A 19,873-nucleotide genomic window follows, 5' to 3' on the forward strand; every position below is an offset into this window, starting at 1 on the left:
TAGATAGATAGATAGATAGATAGATAGATAGATAGATAGATAGATAGATAGATAGATACAGAAAGCACTCATCACATTCATGTGACTCATGCTACATACTCCGGTATGGTAGGTGGCGCTATGCACCTAAAAGTCAAGGTTGCAATCTGCCATTGATCCAAAAGAAGTAGAAGAAGAAGTTGATACTTCCGGGTTCTTTTTCGTTTGTTCCTGTGTTGCTGTGAGGCCAGAAGCGGGAGTGAAGCTGAAAGAGAGCAGCAGCTGCTGCAGGTAGTGATGGCGAGATGAAGCCTCATGAGGCATTGAACCACTCAGCCAACTGGTTCGAGAAAAGGTTCATTTCTTGACGGTTCATGTGCACACAGCACCACCTACTGGCAAGTTGTATAATCACAGCCAGCTGTATTTTAACACGTGTGATGCATATCATTTTAGTCTATTATGGCTCTTGGGAATGACTTCACAGAAGGTGTAGGACGAAATCATTTGTCTACATAAATTTTGTAAACACGTGTACAATAAAATATTGTTTGAATGTATTCTCTGTGTGTAATTATTCCCAAAATAGTAGTGACATGATATGGCATGTTGTGTAATGTTTTTCTGTGACTCTAGAAAAATGGCATGGGCTTAATCAGGCAGAGGACAATGAAATTGTTGTGGAACTAGGCAGGGGGTAGTGAATAGGCTAATGCTTGTGTAACTTGGATGATTTCATGCATTTTTATTAAGAAACAACAATTTCTCCACAGTTTTTGGTTTCAAATGATTTCTCTTTTTTGATACTACTTCTCCAACCTTTGAAAAGACACGCTCACATGGCACAGATGATGCCGGGGTGCATAAATAAATAAGTGCAAGTATGTACAGATTGGGGTACTGTGACCAATGATTAGCCCAGTACTATACGGTCCCACATTTTACCCTCAGCAGCAACACTGAAGCACACAGAGGTTCCCGCTGCGTCTTTACGCACGATCCAGCTGCTGATGTCTCCTCTCTTTTCAGCTCAATGCAATTCTAGACAGTAACAGTTTATAACCTATATCACCTTTCACAGCAACAGGTTTCTCATCTCAGTCGACCAGACAAATCTGTATTGCTCTCCTCAGTGCGCTCTGGGCGGTGAGGTGGGAGGATTTTACCCGATGGTGCGCTGCGTGCGAGGGATAAACAGGGTGGAAATGCATAAATAAAAACTGTAAAGGGCTCCTATACAGTGATCATAGGAGCTGACCGGTCTGAGATCAGCCTCCTGATGTTACAAGTTCTTTAAAATGAAAGCGCGCACCCAAATTACAAGTAACGTAATTTTGCGCACCTGAAAAAAGCGCACGGCAGAAGCGCACCGAAGTGCTGAGGCACAGAAATACGGTGCATGTAGTTAAAAATGCAGAATTAATAAAAACAACTTATAACCAGACGTAGCGTTTTAAACTGCATCTGGTGAGCAGAACTGTTTTATGATCCAGAGTGCAGCCATCACTGGTTCTGAATAAAGGCTTTATCTGGCAGCAGCCCCCCCTCCCCTCCTGCGTACGTAGTACAGGACCTTATCGGCTTACTTTCACCACTGGTTAAAACTAAAATTATTCATAATCGCTCTTCCTGCTGCTCTGTTAACATGAACTGCAGCAGGAATGATGGCCACAAGCTGTGAAAGAAGCCGAAACATCTCAGCAGAAGACGGAGTTTTTATCGTCCGCTGCCCAGATGGGCGTTGGGATTTTTATGCGTGAAAAATGCCATGTTTGCGTCTGACCGTGTGAAGTCAGTGATGGTCAATGCGTGATAGTTGAGAGCACTGATCTCCTATCTATCTATCTCTCTCCTAAACTCTCCAAACACCAAACTAACTGTCTCAAACTAAATAACCACTATCCAAACTCTGCTATCCAAACTATCAAAACTCTATCCACTCTCTCAACTGACCGCAACTCGCCTACAACAACCCACATTTTGAATGGAGCCTGTGGGGTTTTTAAAGCTGTCAAAGCCGCGCCAACATCTGAGCCACTTCCCGGAGCAGTCACGTGGTACAGCCGGCCAGCGAGGCTTCGGACGTCATCGTTTTCGGCTCCTCCCCTAAATGAAGCAAGCCTCGATACGCGCTTCACGGAAACGCCCCCTCCATTACTCGACACACGCCTCGAAGCCTCGGCACATCACGTAACATCACTAGCTGCAGGTGATGAAGTCTGGAAAGAAGTCCAGCAGCTGGAGGCACAGCGGAGAAACTGGAGGGAAGCAGGAGCTCAAAGAGCGGCAGGACGCAGCAGAGGAGACACCGATGATGGGGGATGTTTTCCAGCCCAGAGTTCTGCTGCACCCATCAGGTTTGGAGATTTCCTTCTTCATGCTAACTGTGTGGATGGAGCTAAAGTTTAGGAGCCGTTTTCAGCAGCTGATGGATTCCTCCTCTTCATCAGAACTCGTTGCAGGGTTTCCCCCAGAAAACTGGCTAAACCTGCAGCTCTGCATAGAAGATGCTAATGCTAGCTTAGCATGTAGCATAGAGGTGCTAATGCTAGTTTAGCATATAGCTTAAGTGATGCTAATGCTATCTTAGCATGTAACACCGTTCAGCTTCATGTTTTTCTTGTCTGTCTACCTGGGAAAGTTCCTCCGAACAACTTTTTTTGGTTTATCTCATCTAGAAAGAGGGTCACGTGTTTTCTTCTGGCTGTATAGGACCAATCTGCCATAATTCAGAATACATACAGAATAATTAAACGAGTCAATAATATAAATACTGGGCTAAGAAGTAGCTAAAATGATAAAAGCATGTAATGTGTTTCAGTGTTGGCTGCAGATGTTAAAGAAGAGGCTCCTGAAGAACAGAGTCCTGAGGAGGAGCAGCAGGAGTCAGAGCCCCTCCACATAAAGGAGGAACAGGAGGAACCCGGGGTCCATCAGGAAGGAGAGCAGCTCCTTGTGAAGGAGGAGACTGATACCAGGTTTCCATTGACTGCTGCTCCTATCAACAGTAAGGAGGTTTTTAGTTTGTTTGTGTGTCCCGTCTTGCAGCTTGAGCGACTCTGCGTTCTTCGATCCTATTTCAAATGTTCATGTTAGTCTGCCGGTCTTTAAGGAAACACAAAGTTGGTTTATTATATCTGACACATTAATTAGCAGAATTAAAAAGGACACAAAATTATAATTTTCTGTCCCTTTTGATTTGGAACTGACTGATGCAGTTCTTGTTTTTAACCCAACATGTTTACTTGGCAGCTTTCATCAGAATTCTGTAGATAAAGAGTCCACTAATATCTCTGCCTTATTTCCTTTAGTTTTATTTTAATTCTTTTTTTTTTTTTTTTTGCCAATCCGCTGTACATATGTGGACGCACTGTATGTACGTTATGCACCTTTTCCTCCTTTTGGCACCTTCTTTTGATTATTGAGCCGATGTGAAAAGTAAATTTCTCCACTGTGAGATCAATTAAGTCTATCTTATCAAAAAACTATTGATCTATGACATTTAATTTTTTTCAGCCTTAGAGTATGGAAGCTTCTTAATTTTAATTCATTTCTGTATTTGCTTGATTATGCTGATTTTATGGAAATTTGATTTATTGAATCACCTTTTTATTGAGTTCTTTAACGGTTGTAAAACACACATGGTGCATAGTTCTAAAAATAACTAGGAGGTCTTTAAAGATTGCCTGTAGCCAAAACTTAATAAAGACCCTTGGGACTTTTGAGTCACTAAAACTTAACCAATACAATAACAAGTGCCGTTTTATCAGAGTAAGAACCACCGTTAACTAGGGGGGTGGACAGGAAATGGGTCCCACTTATCTAGGTAAATAGGTCTCTCGTTTACACTACCCTCTTTTAGCCGAGACCAGTCCGAGCTCGGTAACCGAGATAACTCTCGAGTGTAAATGTTAAGCAGACTGAACTGAACCAAGCCAGACACAACTGGACCGCGCTAAATGCAGACCAGTTCCTGGTGTGGTTTCGGCCTGTTTTTTTTTTTTTTTTTTTTGGCCCAGTTATCTGATAACGAAGAGCGCATGAGCAGACTACGTCATGCCCTTTACAGTCAGCTGACTGTCTGGCTGCACGTCCCGATTCACACTCCATTCAGACAAATTCAGACATTCATAATAATACTAGCTTCTTACCGTGCCACACGGTTTCCAGTGATGATTCTGCCTAGCAGCGTGATAAACCTCAGCGTCTGTCGTTTCCGGCGTCTGTAAACCCGGAGTAGAGGTTGGTTTGTCTCATCCACTTCCCAAAAGCCGACTCTCTCAAGTAAATTCACCAATGGTTGCCTTCGTCCTCTGACTCTCCGCAAACACCAAAATATCACAATATCAAGCATAACATCCTGAATGTTACGGGCGCCGCTGTTTAGTTTTGCTGGGTTCCGCTTTCAATCCCAGAGAGCAGCAGTACCGCAGATCGTCACTAGGCGAGGAGCAACCAAGGAACCGAGATGGTGTGGTGTGTAAACGGTCGTCTCGGCTTGGTTAACTGATCCAAGCTCGGACTGGTCTCTGCTCGGATCGGTTTAACAAGGGTAGTGGAAATGGGGCTATAGGAACTCTAAGCAAGTTAATTCTCATTAGATACACAGATATTTTAGAAGCCTAGCTAAATTAGCTTTAACCCAAAATAGAGAGGGATGGAGGAGGAGGTTTAGTTCAAGTCAGACAACAACAATAGCCATCCGAACATAATCAACTACATATATATGGAAATATTACATATAGCAAGACAAAAACCAGAGGGAGAAAATTTGGATAGTGCATGATTAGAGGCACAGCAAAAATTAGGTTTAAGGTCCCATCTATTGTAATCAATCACTGTTCACACAGATGTATTCTTATAAAAAACCCTAAGATCAGACCAGAATCAGACATACTTTAATAATCCCAGAGGGAATTTGCTGTTTCAATACCATCACCATAACATCACAAACATTTCAGGGGGGAGACGGTTCACTGGGGCCATGCAGCCAAGGACAAAAACTGCCACAAGGTGCTACCCTTATCTGTAGAAGGAAGATAGCAACAACATCGGGGAAAGGGAGGGAGAAAAAAAAAGACAGATGCTTGACAATTTACGCTCTCACAAATAAAGTGTCAAACAACCGACAAAAAAACCCTCATAGCACAAATAGCACAATAACACAAGACACAAATATGCAGAAAGGTAAACATCTGAGGCCCATCGCGTGTACGTAAGTTCATCAGTTTTATGAGTATCAGTAATGTGACTGTGTTTGGATGAAAGTATTTATATTTCTGTGAACGCTCTCCAGAGGCCATTGTCCTTGATGTTATCAGCCGGCCCACAGTTCAGAGAAGCATCCACAGGTGCCACGGGGGAGGAGGGAAGACTGGGGCTTTTCTGGGCACTCTCCGCCATAACAATCCAGGAGTAGAGATAGGGAGGGCGAAATCCAAATATGTTATTTGTTATGTGGGCAAGCTGCACTTCCTTTACTGTCAGCTTTTAGTCTTTTGCTGGCTCAAATGATGAATCCAATATTCCGAATTTTTGGGCTTTTCCGCGCTACACTTCCAGATTTAATCCAATCACACCCTTGAGTTCAACCACCAAAGCCAGACTGCATTCCAGCACAGTCAGCCCTCAACTCAGCTCTTTTACCTTCCCGGTTTGTCCGTTCACAGCCATAGTAAGCGCGTTGTTTGCAGCCGGCAGCCTGATCAAGGCCAAATAGCTCCGACATCCGCTGTATTTGCTGAAAATCCACAAAAACCAATAAGTAGAGATCCAAGTATCCTTAATCCAAATGTAAAAGTTTCAAACGTCCAGGAATAACAAAGTTGAAAGACACACAGGAATTTAGGGTGTATCTCACAAAATGAGTCACATCAAGACCGGACGGTTCCCCCTTTCGTTGCCTACCCGTCGAAAAAATTTATCAATAGTATTGAGAGACCAGCTTACCAGATCCATGTTTTTCAGAGTTCGGTTGATATGAAGAAAGTGCTCAGAAAGACAAGACATAGCAAAGCAGGAGAGGGGGGGGGGGGTGAAAAGCTGTAGAGGAGAGAGAAAAGACACGACCGACCTCGAACAGAGACAGAATGATACTTTTAATATCTAATAATTATAAACACGACTGACAAATACAATAGAAAGATATTAGTGATGTTCTTGACAATGGAGGAATATGTAATTTCCCTCAAATATTTTTCTATCCAAGTTATGACATGATAGTAATATTAAATAAATATTAAATCATTAATTTAAGAAATATTTTGATGTAGGGTTAGGGTTTCCTCTACAAAGAACTGACTATTCCACGGGGGTGAATACTTTTGCAAGCAACTATAAACAAACAATACACAAGAAAATGTAGCCGTTAAATCAGGGGTTAAAGTTCTCCGTCGCTGCGACGCTGCTCAACCAATGAAACCTGGAAGAACCAGGACATTAGCCAATCAGGAAGAGAGTAGGGCGTTTCTTTACAAAGCGGACATCTGCCAGTCTGAGGTTTATTGGTGTTCACCGTTTTAATTTTTGGAAGAGCATTTTAAACTGACCTCGTATAGCATGGATGAAAGTAGCAGTAGTCAAAGGTTTTCTTTGGATTTATGCTAACCAGCAATTCAGAAAGTTTAGCGGATTGAACATCTGACAAAAACTTCCTCGATAAGTGTGTCTGTCGCTGCTCTTGCAGTTAATTAATGAGTTATTTCCACCTGTGGCCACGTCACCTGTCAGCGTTTATTCCCTGGCTTCCAGTAACTTAGGTGATAAATCAACCAGGGATCTCCTCATGATTCACTATTATGTTAGATTTCAAACTCAGAGTAACGTGCTAGCTCAGGCTACTTTAGCATGACACACTATTTTTTAAGACGAGTGGGAATGTGAAACAATGTCCTGCGTTTGACTGGGTCAGAGTCAGAAAAAAAAAAAAAAGATCACCATTTTAAGCAGAGATTGGTTCTGAAGATGAGCTTTTAACATGGTGAGAACATTGCAGAAACCCAACCCATAAACCGTACTTTAATGCTTATTAATTTGTTGTCTCTGTATTTGACAAACTAAGGCTGAATCACGTTGCCAAACGAAGAACCTGGAGTTACTAAACAGTTACTAAACAGTCTCATTCAGGGGTATTAAGCTCCTGCCCAGTTGCAAGCAAAGTGTAAGACTGGAATGACCTGGAAATTTAAAACCTTTTTCCAGGCTTAAACTGTATGAATATGGATATAAGCAGCAAGCAAAAATATTGTTGTTGGTGTGAAAGCTCAGAATTAGATGTTTGAGAGAGAGAGAGAGTGAAAAAACGAACAATAAAACGTATGACTTTATTGAAATGTAAATTTTTTATTAATTTATATGTATATGCCTAATACCATGTCTATCTTTAAGAGGCAAAAAAATATATCGGCATGGTATTTATTTACAAATTTATTTACACATTGTGTAAACATCAGGGCGTCATGATTAGTCATTTAGCCATCATAGTCCAGAGTTTAACATTTGGCACCAGGATGTTTTCATTCCAATTCTGAAAAGTGCTTGAAAAATAACAAAATAAAAATATTTTTTGTACAAGCATGTATTTTATTAGTGTTTTTGCAAAATTGCATATTAAAATACCCAAACAGACTATTACACTTTCAGAAATAAAAGGATAAAGCATGCAATTAATTTGCAATTAATCTCGAGTTAACTATCAACATTATGTGATTAATCGATTCAAATTAAAATTTGTAATCGTTTGACAGCCCTAATATAAATACATGTCGTGTCCTTCACATTTGTTAATTTAATTTTTTGTTGTCTGTTTTTAAAGAGTATTAATACGTTTTCTGCTCGAAGCGATTGAAGTAAACTAATACCCACTCCCAGAATATTTTGGCATATTTTGGCCCAAAAAATCAACAGAAAAGGTCAAGAGTAGACGACGGGACAAACAGCCATGGTAATGTTACAGGACGAACTTTGGTGGATGATGAAGATTTTTAGGCAGCATTACAAGACAAGAAGCAGCAGCAGCCCATTTCTCCACCCTCCCGCCCAGGACAGGTTACATGCTGTCTCCAGCCAGACCGCATGCAGGCCACATAACCTTGTTGTTATGTTAATTTATAAAACACTTGAAATGACCCCCCCCCCCCTGTTTTTTTTGCAAATCGCACACTGCATACGTCCCTATTGCGTCGTGGAGAACGAAGGTTTCCAATACCTGCTCGACACTCTTGAGCCGGGGTATTGCATTCCCACGCGACAGCACCTCAGCGAATCATTGATTCCAAAGTTATATGGCAAAGTTCGTGATAGTGTCATTCAAGAGTTGCAGGAGGCACAGCGCGTAGCTGTAACATGTGACGGCTGGACTTCCTGCACTACAGAATCCTTCATCATCCAACATGCCACTTGATTGACCGCGGATGGGAGATGCACAATAGCGTATTACAGACGCGTGTGCTGGCGGAGACACATTCAGGAGTTAACTTGTCTGAGTGACAAAGCACCAGCCCTCGTCACGGATAATGCATCTAATATGAAGAGGGCTGGGGAAGAGGCCGGGATGTCACCCCACATCATGTGCTTCGCGCACACACTCAATCTTTCCACTCAAGATGGCCTCAAGATCACAGCCACAGACAGGCTTTTGGGTAGAGTTAGAATTGTGAGTTTTTTCCATCGCAGTGCAATAGCGTACCGCGAGCGAGCTATTTTTAGAAACGTAACGTCACAATGACGTCACATCACGTGGTACGCAGTAGGGCAAACTTGCATAGTCCGCCGCTGTTTCGCTGTAAAAGAGACGTGCGTTACCCTTGGTTTTACTCGTTAAAACGACTGCTTTTTCCAAATCTAAGACCATGGTTTTTAAACATTGTTGCTATGGAACGTGCAACAGCGACTCGAGGTACGCTGATCGGCCGCATATGAAGGATGTTTTCTTCATTACTTTACTGAAATTCAAGGAGAAATGTGTGCGCTGGGTACACCGATGCGGTCGGCCTACACAACAGTTCAACCCAGAAAAAGTTACCAAATTCACCTACATATGTAGCAAGCATTTTGTCGGAGGAAAGGGCCCAACCGAAGAACATACTGACCCAATTCCAGCGACATCAAGTAGTGAACAGGTAAGAGTATTTTGGTGGCCGACATGTTAATAATGAAGCGCCTGCTACCATGATAGCATATAGGCTATCATGGTAGCAGGCGCTAACATGATACCCTGCTACCAGGATAGCCTACTCAAAAACATTTCAAATAAGACAAACATTAAACATATACCGATCCCTGGACGGTGATTACAAACAAAAAAACGGCCGACGACGCCATGACCGCCGCGCAGGAAAAAACCCCAAAGCTTACCGTTAGATCAACTCGGCCCGTTTTCCGGTCTTTTTAAGCCCTCGACACTCAAGCCATCGTTTGAGCTGAAGGTTGGTGTGTTCTTCGACAGTGCGACCAGTAATCCGTGCGCCTGGAACATCGTCTTGGGAAAGTTTAATGGCTGCAAAGTCGGTCATATCGCTGTTTCTGTTGCGTGTGTAATAGCTGGTTGCTACGGACGTTCTCCACCTGTATGCCCTACCTAAGCGGCAAAAGGGGCGTTGCTCTTGAGTCGGTGACGTCACGTGCGTGGTACGCTATTGCCACCGCAGTGTACAAGAAAAAACGAAAACTGCTTGACCTCCCGTGCCACAAACTTAAAGTGGACGTAAAGACAAGGTGGAACAGTATCCATGTATTTTTGCCAGTTTTTTCCCTGCCATTCACTATATGCACGCGCGGAAGCAACAACAAAAAAACTCGTGTTACTGTCAAATAAACATGCAACCATATCGGGTTAGGTTTTTTTTTTAAATCTTGGCGAGGCGGTTGCGTGAGTTTGGCGAGGCGGCTGCCTCGCCAAGATAGCGCTGCAGGAAACACTGCATTGATTTTTGTTAAGTATTGTTATTCTATAGTGAATATAGTATCGGCCTATTTTTGTTACCATTTGCAGTTAATGCACTTTTGCACTCATTGCACTGATTTTGTTAAGTATTGTTCTATAGTGAATATAGTATAGGCCTATTTTTGTTACTTAATCTGCTAGTGCACATATGCATTCATTGCTCTGATTTTTTGATGCAAAGCCTTTTAGAATGTATAACACAGAGGCATTATTATTTTTCAGTCAATGAGGTTTTCGATTGTATTGTATCGTGGTGTATTCTTGAGTATCGAAAATAATCGAACCATTTGGTCAGGAAATCGATACTGAATCGAATCGCCATGATGGATGTTATGGGAGTTTTGGGTGGAATTCTAAACAATAGTAACTGAGTTCCCATCTTTACTAAATGACGAGACGGTGGTATGACGTCCCAGCACTTTTATTGAGAAACAGAGCAGAGATTCACATAGTTGGAAAGTAATCGCACCCCTCGGTTCCGCTGCGTCTGCGTCTGCCCTGTCTCTGCCTGCCTCGCTTTTCGGGCTTCCCCTAATACTGCACCGTGGCCTTCCCATGAGACAAAACAAAGACAGTCTATCATAATTAATCAGTATCCCTCAGCAGCTGCAGCATTTGGCCTTGCAATCAGTAAACAGTGGATCTTATACACAGACATCAGGTCTCCAGGCCTCCTCTGTCCGAGTGGTGTGAGGCCATAGTGACTTCAGAATAATAATTCTTATAACAGTGGGATTTACACCCCTAATATTGACCCTGTGGAGCTCCTGACGGACAGTTTTGGTTGAAACAGGAGAGTTGAGGTGCACATGTAATTCCGCCGTGATTTGGGCAGCCGTGGTTTTATGTTTTTTGGATACAATCCGGGTTAGCACCCAAACATCCCTTTCAGATAGCTTTCTCCTGCGTCCACAGTTAATCCTGTTGGATGTGGTTCGTCCTTCTTGGTGGTATGCTGACATTACATTGGCTTGAGGCCAAAATCAGAATCAAGTTTATTGCCAAGTAGGTTTGCACTTACAAGGAATTTGTCTTGGTGTTATATATATATATATATATATATATATATATATATATATATATATATATATATATATATATATATATATATATATATATATATATATATATATATATATAGAGAGAGAGAGAGAAAATCTATAAAACAAAACAAAAAAGTGCGCACCAACACACCTAGGCAACCATCCGCGGCACCATCCTACAACCTGACTGGTTTCATTACTGATTAGTTCGGGCTGCGCTTAAAGAGTCAATTTCAACACTGAGCCGGGTTACATGTGGTCCTGCCCTGGCAGAATTTTAGAGTTAATTTTACTCCACATAGTGTTGATTTTTTGTAAGTGTTAAACTAAGTTAACAATTGTCAGAGTAATTATTATTTTACACTATAACTAAATTCAACTTCTACTAGAGTAAAATTAACTCTAAAATTCTGCCACTGAGATCAGTGTAAGCTTTACACTGATCTCAGTGGCAGGACCATGTGTAACCTGGCTCAGTGTTGAAATTGACTCTTGGTGTTAAAGAAAGTACAATTTTATACTGATTTCAAGGTGTGCAGCCAAAACATAAATAAGAATTTAGAGGAAAAACACCCCTCAGTATACCCATGTCTTATCAATTTATTAATTTCAGCACATCAACAAAATGCCAATTAAAAACTTGGCATAGAATAAAAAAGACATGGTAAACTTGCAATACCTTTTTTTTTCAAGTATTTTTGAAAGACAAGTTATATTATCTTTGCATTGACATTGATCTGTGACTGAATGTTAAAAGCACAAGTTCTTAAACGATTCAAATTTAAATGTTTAGCCATGAATGATTCAACTGATTGTCAAATTAGATTTTTTTTATTGGAAGTGACCAATTTATGGAATATACTTTGCTCTTTTTACTGATGAAATTGTCTACTTTAAGTTATAACAATGAAGGGATTTTTTTGATTTGGTAGCTTGACGACAGATGTCAGATAACAGATTTGTCCTTTCAACCCAAACATCTTTCCAAATTGAACCGCAACAAACGCTGCAATTAATACAATTTAGAAAAAAAAGGGATTCAGAACTGAAATACATTAAGCAGCAAAATAATCTCAAATTACCACCATTAAAAAGGGACCACCAAAACAAATGCACAAATAATATTGGGTTAAAAAAATAAAAAAGTCACACTTATCAGTTATCTGCCTCCAAAGGATTTTGTTTGCCGAGACAAGACTTGAAAAACTTGACATGTTCAATTCGACATCAATTAAAATCTATTTCTTTAAATCACAAATGTCCAATCAAGGCTCCATTAAATGGCAGTAAGGAAAGGCAAATTTATTTATATAGCACAATTCAGTACAGAGACAATGCAAAGTGCTTAAAACTTAAGCACTTAAAATAAAAGCAAGTAGGGATAGAATGTAGAAACAAAAAAGAACATTAAAAACAGTAAAACAGTTTAACTGGAACATTCAAAGGCAAATTTAAACAAATGTGTTTTTAATCTTGATTTATATTGTTCCAGTATGGAATATATACTGGAAAATTTCTAAGCGTAAAATATACCCCTCCCAATTTATGTATACATTTTTTGGATCTTAATGGATTAGCAGTCTCAAAGTCGTCGTAAAATAATTGAATTTGAAATGCATTTTTCTCCTTGGAAAAAATAGGAATTTTTTTCATATATAGGCCATCTTTTAAATCTAAATACAAACCAACCTTTGAAATATGGTCAGATGAAAACATTCCACATACATTTGGATTTGTAAGAATAGATTGCAGTGTATCTAGAATTGGAACATATGCAAATTTATCTGTAACAACCACTTGATCATACGTTCCAGTACATCTATTTCTTCTATTTTCTAACCGGACACCAAGAACTTTCTCAACAGGTTCGACAATCTTCCATTTCTCTATTAAAATATGCATTTCGTTTTGCCTCAGTATTCAGTGAAGTAAAAGGATTTTCCAAATTTTCAAAGCTTTGTTCAATTTGAGCTCTGACGGAAATGTTCTCAGAAGATAAACATCTTAAAGCTGCCGCTTTAGCATGACTTTGTACATCCAGAACTACTTCTTCCATGGATGATATAAAATTATTTAACGTGGATTGGCTAACACCAGCAACTTGCAGCTGCGCTTGTGTCACGAGTACAGCTGTCTGGCAAAGGTAGAACTTCTGAATTAATTGCCGAGTCCTCAGAATCTTAAACTAGCATATTATTTGCAGCAAAACCAGATGCCACACTTTGATCACTTTTGGGTTCATGTTCAGTCTGCTCATCATGTTTTGCGTTTAAATGTTTCCTGAATTCTGAAAACGTACCAAAAATATGGCAACAACCTTTCTGAGCACATTTTAGGTGAAGTGACTTACCAGGACATAAACCATGACTTAATCTTATATCTTAATCTTCCCCATACTGTTCACTCAATAAGTTGTTCACAACTTATTGAGTGAACAAGTAAAATATCAAAATATAAATATAGCAAAATAGAAAAAACCTGACCATAAGAAACTAATCACATTTACGGGGAAACTTGTTGCCCAGAGCAGCCTGAATTATTCACTGCTTAGTTTAGCAGCCTAGCCAGTATCTCTTTGAGACGTGGAGTCTCCTGAACTTTGCCAGCATCTATAGTGTAGATGGTTGTTTGTAGGAAGATGTACATGTTGTGGATTGTATGATGATAAACTGTACCAAATACAAAGTGGGCCTTGAAAAGTTCATCAAAAGCTCTGAATGAGCTTGCTGACTTGCATGGGATGACCTGTTTGTCCAGAACAATGAAGAAATCGTGGATGGTGCTTTTCTTTGTCCCGACAGCAAGAAGATAGGGCTGTGTTGTAGAGGTGAAGGCATCAACATGTTGCTGAATACTTGTTCAGGCTCCGAGGCTGTGGAATGTTTTGCCTCTTTCTTTACGTTGTTTGAACTCTGTTGCTTCTTTTAAAAAGCAACTAAAGACGCTGCTATTCAAGCAGGCTTTTAATTAGACATGTGGGTTTTATGGTTTCGTTTGTATGTTTTCCATTTTATTTTAAAATGCTGTTTAATATTGCTATATACTGTTTTTTTTTTTGTATTTGTATTTTACTGTAAAGCACTTTGTGATTTTTATCTGAGAAAAGTGCTATATAAATAAATTTTACTTACTTATTCAGCATTTTGGATCTTCCCCTTAACACACATATTCTTGCCTTGCTAGTGAGGACCACGTGTCATTTTCCCTTTCTTTGTCCTAACCCTGACAATAACCCTAAACCTAATCATTACAAGTGCATACCTCAACCCTAAACTAAATTTACACCTTAGCCCTAGTGTGTTGGAACACTCATATTTATATAAGAAGGAATTATATATTGAAAGATTTAGAAAAACTGGGTTTAAAACGCATGACAGTTCCTGTGAAAACATTAAAAAAAAAACCTTCTGGAAGACCACAATGTGCTTCTCAGCGTGGGATTCAGAAACCTTGCCAGGTCTTTTGCAGCCTTGACAGGAAGGAGGAATCAGGTGGAGTAGGAGAATGATGGAAGCAAGATCACTATCCCAGCCTGTGGAAACAGAAACGAGACAGCAAAAAAATAAAATATTATCAACTGAAAGAATGTTATTGATTTAAAGTACACACTTCTATACTATGTCTATGTTTGGAAGATTAAAGTATAAGTCGTTTTAGGCATATTAACCTACCAGATGCGAGGTTTTCGAATTCCTTCTCATTTGAAGCTCCTTCAGCGCAGTAGATCAGTTCTTCAAGGTCACTTGAGGTAGGAAGAGTCTTGCTCTGCTGGATTACTTTCTGTTTGAAAATAGTAGGCCACCTTAGGGCTGGGTACCGAACTTCGGTTCTTTTATGGTACCGACCAAAATGCTTTACAGAGTATCAAAACATGCCTCGTCTTCGGTGCCAAGGTTCGGCGATTGGCTGTAACGTTAAACGTGATTGCGTCTCCCAGGGAAAATACAAACGTGGCCACGCCTACAGACGGTGTTCACGTGTATCTGTTGTGAACTGGTTGTGAGCGTCGTTGAACCGCTGAAAACTGCCACCCAGGTCAAAAGACATTGTTGTTAAGGCTGGCAACACGACAAATTTGATGAAGCACCTAAACGTGCACGGGATCAATTTAAGAGCGGAAAGTTGCTCAGTGTTTGACTGCAAGAACAGCGGACAACAGCCAGCTCAGCCATTCTCCTCTCAGCAGCCGTGGGCAGTGGTAAACCGGAGCGGAGTGAATCAAAATATCAACCACCGGACTCCGCCTCATTAGAGACTACAGAGGACGGCACTGTGTCTGGGATTTCGACAGGCAAGTCTACGTTTATTAGCGTTACTGCAACTTAACGCGTGCATCGTGCTGAGTTTGCGTGTAGCCTTATTTTATTGCTGTGTAGTAGCTAGCTTAATCAAAAGCTAACATTAACAGATAACACTTAGCTTGTAAAAATATGCTCATCCATTGGGTCAGCTGGTTAGACAGCTAACCTTATCTTCACTTTTATTTTTATAATCTCGTCACAGTAGACCCGAGATTTAGGATGAAAGTAGGCGATGAAGTGTGGACCAGAATAGAAGAGGAGCTCATGAGTAGAACCTCACAACAGGTTTGTGTTTTTTCTCATTGATAGTTTTTATTCCTCTTCAAATGTAGATCAGTTTATATGACTCCCATTATAATCTATTGAATAAAGTTGTAATTTTCTAGGCCCAGCAGAGGAAGCAGGGGGTTGAAGGGACAGCTGGTCACCATGATGGTCTCTTCTGATGAAGACTGTGGAGCTGCAGTAGCACCACTGGTTAAATAAAATGATACAAAGACATCCCATTTCTCCACCATTTAATTTTCCATAACAAAATTAAATTGTTGGCATCTATTTTATTTTTATTTTCAAAATACAGATATAGCCTAGGGATGGGAAATGTTCACTGGCCTGATCAGAAGTATCTGACCCATAAAATATGCTGGTATTGTAACCCGATCCGTTACTGGATTGGATCTGCCCCATGCAGAAGTAGATCTGAATTTAGAGATTCAAGCTCACCATTGCCAAATGTGATAGTAAATACACCAATGCTGGGCAGCTGCAAAAGTTATTCAAATACTTCTGCATCCACCTCAGTTCCTGTGTCATCAAAAACTTTGATGCCTTCATTGATAGGTGGTGTTGCTCCAAAGTGACAACACTGGCACGGCTTCCTTCAAACGGGCTCTTTAATAAACACAGTGAAAACTACAGAAATAAAGACAAGCTTTAGAAATAGATACATTTACAGACAGTCAGGTGACACATACTTTAACAAAAGTTACCTCGTAACCGCCTGCCACTTTGGAGGTCTTTAACAGATTAATTTTTCGTTGTCCACTCTAAATTAAAATATTAAGTAATTAAAACACCATAACCAATAAATTTACAAAATATTACAAACATAAATACAAATACCTTGACAGCTACAGGAAATACGAGACTGCTACTTGTAGCTCTTTTCCAGATTTCTGCTCCTTCTCTCATATGCAAATCTCGCTGCCTTTCTTATATACGCAAATCTCGCGATAACTTTCAACAAATAGTTTTAAAAGAAATAAAATACAATAATTTTACATAAACCTCAAAGTGTGAACTAAACAACTTAAAATACATTATCTGAAATAAACATAAATTTTTTCCAAGAAATAAATCATTTCACTGTCACTTACAGGTGGAATAGAGAACTTTGTGAAAGCTATGGAGAAACCAACATGACATTATCACTCTAAGGTCAAAATTACTGAATCGACATTGTTACTGGAAAAAAACATTATTCGTGCTAGATAATCAGAGTTAAACCTCCCAGAAAAAAGGTCCCATTGATATTGTTCATCATTAACCAGTGAAGAGAAACTTAAGATTCTTTTAGGCTTTTTCCTCTGTTAACAAAAAGCACTCCCCACTAGACATAAAAGGCATATGAGATCCCTTGTGTTTAAAATAATAAAACATTTTGACTTAAAAATTATGAGCTAATTTCTCCCTTTTTTTTTCCTTTTTAAACAGCAGATCAATAAGGGCTATTCAAGAATTCTTCCAGGCTCGGTTCATTGATCTTCACATACTTTTGTTCATTCTCAATTTTCGCTTTAACAAGCATTGCGCTACCTGAAACAAACAGAAATTGGTTATTTTTACTTTAGTAAACAAAATTAAACTATTATTTCCATCCATAATATAGAGGTCTAAACAAAATGTATAATTCCTATACAATAAGAGATAAGAATATGAAACCTTTTCTAAAAAGAATACAATTTTAACCATTTTCAGAGCAAATTCATATATTTGTAAAATTACCAATACTTTATAATTTCACTCTGTTGTGAAAAACATTAGTTGATTACCATTTTCCTTCCATCATATAACAAAAGAGAGTAAAACAACATTTTCGGAATTTTTTAATTTTTTTAAGAAAAGCTAATGCTAAATCAAAGGGCAAAAATGTCTGATTTAAATGTCTAATCTCGGTTGCATGTTATCTGAGCCAAAACAAGGCCTTTGTTTGGGCAATACTATAAAGCTTGGAACTCCACATTACTCCAGACATTTGAATTAAGAAAGCTTTGTGGATGGGAAGCGAAACGTCTTCAAACTTTGGGAAAAAAAGTCCAGTTGTTTTGTTTTTTACTTTTTTTGGAATAAGTTATATAATTTTGTATTTGTGGTTCTATGAGAAATAAAGATATAATTTATGATCATCACCGTCGCCAAATGTGATAGTAAATACACCAATGCTGGGCTGCTGCAAAAGTTCTTCAAATACTTCTGCATCCACTTGAAAAAGCTTTGTGGATGGGAAGCGAAACGTCTTCAAACTTTGGGGAAAAAAAGTCCAGTTGTTTGTGTTTTTTACTTTTTTTGGAATAATTTATATAATTTTGTATTTGTGGTTCTATGAGAAATAGATATAATTTATGATCATCTTAAATTTATTTAAAACTATTCCAAAAATACATTGTGCATCTGAGTCGTCTATTAATTCCTAAGGGGATTTAAACAAAGCATTTTAGGAAAAATAACCATTCCATTAAAATAGTCAACAGAGTGAGCTTTACCGTCTGCAAACCAAGCTTAACAGAGATATTTTGTCAGGCCCGTCTTTCTGCCTTCTCACACATCACCTGGGCACAATGTTTTCTGCAAGGGATGTCCGAGAAAAGTTGTTCCACTGCTCAGACTTTGTGTTGGCAACACTAGGCGGTGAGCGGAAATGATCCGCGGGTGAGGGAGGCGTCCCTGTGTTTGCAGTAAACGCGCCACAGCACACTGTGAGCATTTACGTTGCTGCTAGCTACGCGCCTGCTTCCAATAGTGGGGCTCAGCGCCGTATACAACTATTTATCTCAGTTATAGCACTTTGGTATGGGTCTGCAAAATACCGAAAGAAAGGCGTGTTCTGTTGACGTGGTTAACCACGTCTGTCCGCTGGGCGTAATGTGTCACCTCCTGGGTGGTATCTGATAGACATGTGCCAATCTTTGGGTCGGTGCTATCTAGGTGTGCCATGCAGCTCCTACGTCACTCCTCTGACCCAGTTGATATCTTAACAGCATAATGTGTTTAAATGTTTCCTGCAGTTGTTCAGCAGAAGCTGATTGCTAAAGAAGAATTTTTAAATTAAACAATATTTCAACAAACCGAGCACATATTTCGGTTTAACATAGCCAACTTCTCGCTTAAAAACGTTTTAAATGTTACTTTTATGCCATAGAAAGCATCTGCTGACGCATGCTTCTCCTCATGCTCAGCTAGCCATCCCCTCTGCCCCTCTCCCGCTCCCCAATCAGAGGCGCGGGGGATAACTTCTACACTTGTTTCTCCCGGAGTTCAACTTCACACAGCCGAAGAGAACATTTGTCTGATTCTAACAACTCTGAAAGTGTCTGTTCTCTCGGAGTCTGTGGCAAGCTAAGAAGGAGCCCCTGTTAAGTTTTACTGCTAACCGGCTAAAATTGTTCAGGGTCAAGCTAGCTACCAGCTCGTCCATTTTCTGTAAATGTATTAAATGCATATATTTATAAAAACAAAGGTTCCACTGTAAACACTTATTTTAATAAGGTTTTCTAAATTATTCCAAATGAAATTCTGTAGGAAAAAAAGTAAAAAATCGAGGCACTTACCGTGGTTTTCCAGCGAGGAGAAGCAGAGAAATGGTGCAAAGAAAATTCCAGACCGTCGGCGTCTGCATCGAGCCATCTCCTCTGCTCTTCACCTGAGCCTGACACACCTGGAGGAGAAGAACACGCATGTGCGGATGCTGTTCCTGGACTTCAGTTCAGCGTTTTACACCATCATCCCACAGTACCTGGTGGGAAAACTGGAACATCTGGGCTTCAGCACACCCCTTCACAACTGGCTGCTAGACCTCCTCACCAACAGACCTCAGTCAGTTCGGGTCGGACAGAGTACCTCTGATGTCATCACCCTCAGCACGGGCTCCTCTCAGGGCTGCGTCCTGAGCCCCCTGCTGTTCACTCTGAAGACACACGACTGCGTCCCCAGGTTCACCACCAATCACATCGTGAAGTTTGCTGACGACACAATGGTGGTGGGCCTGATCAGAGACGACAACGACCAGGACTACAGAGAGGAGGTGGACCAGCTGGTGGGCTGGTGCAGAGACAACAGCCTGATCCTGAATGTGGAGGAGACGAAGGAGATCATCGTCGACTTCAGAAAGAACCGGCCTCACCACGCTCCACTGCTCATCAACAGCTCAATTGTGGAGGTGGTCAGCAGCACCAAGTTCCTGGGGGTGCACATCACTGATAACCTCACCTGGACTGTGAACACCATGTCACTGGTGAAGAGGGCACAGAAGCGACTGTACTTTCTGCGGAGGATGAGGAGAGCCCGCCTGCCCCCGCCCATCCTCACGACCTTGTACAGAAGCACCATAG

At 40.3% G+C, this 19,873-nt stretch overlaps 1 long non-coding RNA gene across 1 annotated transcript; it reads right to left on the reverse strand.

The window, feature by feature from the left end:
* Positions 1-16,141: 16,141 nt before the first annotated feature.
* Positions 16,142-19,221, reverse strand: LOC118557727. The gene is made up of 2 exons (XR_004927961.1): positions 19,094-19,221; positions 16,142-17,081 (listed from the first exon to the last, which is right to left on the reverse strand). It is a non-coding gene; the product is annotated as an uncharacterized LOC118557727 (long non-coding RNA).
* Between the last annotated feature and the right edge of the window lie 652 nt (positions 19,222-19,873).

The sequence above is a fragment of the Fundulus heteroclitus genome, chromosome 24 (genome assembly GCF_011125445.2).
Source record: "Fundulus heteroclitus isolate FHET01 chromosome 24, MU-UCD_Fhet_4.1, whole genome shotgun sequence".
In the NCBI taxonomy this organism is placed as follows: Eukaryota; Metazoa; Chordata; class Actinopteri; order Cyprinodontiformes; family Fundulidae; genus Fundulus; species Fundulus heteroclitus.